Source organism: Pseudophryne corroboree, chromosome 6, assembly GCF_028390025.1.
Source record: "Pseudophryne corroboree isolate aPseCor3 chromosome 6, aPseCor3.hap2, whole genome shotgun sequence".
In the NCBI taxonomy this organism is placed as follows: domain Eukaryota; kingdom Metazoa; phylum Chordata; class Amphibia; order Anura; family Myobatrachidae; genus Pseudophryne; species Pseudophryne corroboree.
In genome coordinates this window covers 528,490,522-528,492,569 of record NC_086449.1, presented here as the reverse complement: position 1 = coordinate 528,492,569, position 2,048 = coordinate 528,490,522, and positions in this window count along the sequence as shown.

Genomic DNA, 2,048 nt, shown 5'->3' with positions numbered 1-2,048 from the left:
TAAGTCTGCCCAACTCCGATGCCCCCTCAGGTCTTAATGGGAGACAAAGGGAAATCCGAGACAGGGTGATAACAAGGGGCCCTCTGACTAAACAACCAGGCCAGGGGCTACAAGCTAACTGACAAAACCTAAAGTATGTGCGGAAACCCGCCAGGGAAAAGGACAACCAAAATCCACTTGTCCAATACTCCTACCCGGCACCGCCGGATACCAGAGTGGACCTGTGGAAGCGGAACCCTCCGCAAAATGCACCAAAACATAAATAATAAATAATAAAGCGGACAAGCCGCAACACACGGCAAGGCCGTGACTCACGAACACCACTGGATGTTATAAGGTGATTAGTCAGGACTCCAGGAATTAGATGACAAACTTCCGAGTTCAGAGCTTCCAATACTGGAATGACCGGATACAGCAAGACTGGAACAGACTCTCAGCAAACAAAGACAGCATGCAGGAAGCTATTACCGGCGTCTGTGAGAAGCCCTGGGAGTGTATTTAACAAGGAGTCCTCCAATCAGCTGCCAAAAGGCTGATTAGAATAAATGCCGTGCAGCTGCCTTGCTACCCGGCCAGAGAGCAGGAGAAAACATTAACCCTTAAAGCCTAGCAACGGCGAACACGGTCCGCCAGTGGCGTCCCCGTTGCTAGGGTCCGTGCGGCTCAGCGCGCCCGGCGTCCAGCGTTGCCAGTGTCAAAGTCAGAAAAATGTCTCTATGCACGTTGCCATATTTGCACCGCACACTGGTCCGCGCTGCGCATGCGTACGCTCTCCCGTGAAGGCGCATACCCGCAATAGCGTGCACCCGCGGGCGCACGGTATGCGTATTTACGGTAGAGTTTATGTAGTCGTAGCGTGCGACTCCTTCGTTACATATTTTCACAATTAATGTAGTTTGTAGATCATGGTCCCTTTGATAGTTTCTGAAAGTTTGGTTAATATAGAATGTCCCTGAGCTGAGGAATCCCTCTTTGTATTGTAGGAAGGGTCTAACAGGAGTCATGCAGCAGTGTTTGGTACCCATCGGAAGAGTATTTAATTAGCAATATTCCGGTGTTGGTTTGGAGCGTATTAATCGCTCGTGCGAATAGTTATGGACATAAGAAGTTTATGTCCATTTCTATTATTTACTCATACTCAGGTATGCGGCGGGAAACCTAGTTTCCCACCCACCTGAGCTGTTTGAAATCGTCACAGCCCACCTGTATGAATCAACCTATGACCTTTTGTTATGATACAGGGCCGAATTCCGACGTCCAATGGACAATGGGATTGTAGGGACTATGAGATTGCATTGTGTGTGGGGCATAAATAGGCAGGCCGACCATATCCAAACTCACTCTCTCATCAACGGTTTTCTGCTGATAACCGGGAGCTGGATATCGAGGCGCATGCGATCATACCCTTTGTGCGTAAGTTTCTCTCCGTAATCATTGTCTTACTGTGAGCCAATTTCTCTCATCTCTCTCCATTTCTCTCTCTCCATTCTCTTTTCTCTCACATCTCCCCTAGACTAGTATTGTATTGTATTAGATAGTATTGTATTTTGGTTAGGAAGTCTCTGTTATATTGTAGTGTATTATTTGTACTGTGATTCTTTTTGCAAGTATAATAGTTATAATACAGATAATAGGCTTTGGACCCTAAACAGGTATCTGTGTATTTTCTCATAGTGTTAAGTGTTCACTTGAGCGTCGGTGACGCTCAAGCAGCTTTGTAGTTAGTCAGGTTACACAAGGTTGCACTTACACCCTGTATTCACATTAAGGTATTCTGTGTATTACATCGATAAAAGGTTTAGACATAAAGGTATAGCGTTGTGAGCGTCTGCGCCGCTGGTGACCTCCTCGTGGTCTCGAGCGTATGCTACGCCATAGCGAATCATTACTCTAGTCATAACCAATAACGTGCTGTCCTGTGATCTCTGGGCCGTGAGCGAACGTGACGCTTGAGCGTCTCGCCTACGGCTGAGCGATCGTTACGCAACTAGCGTACCCTTACGGTACTTCTTAAGTAATCAGCGTACTGTGTTCTTAGACTTCATTAA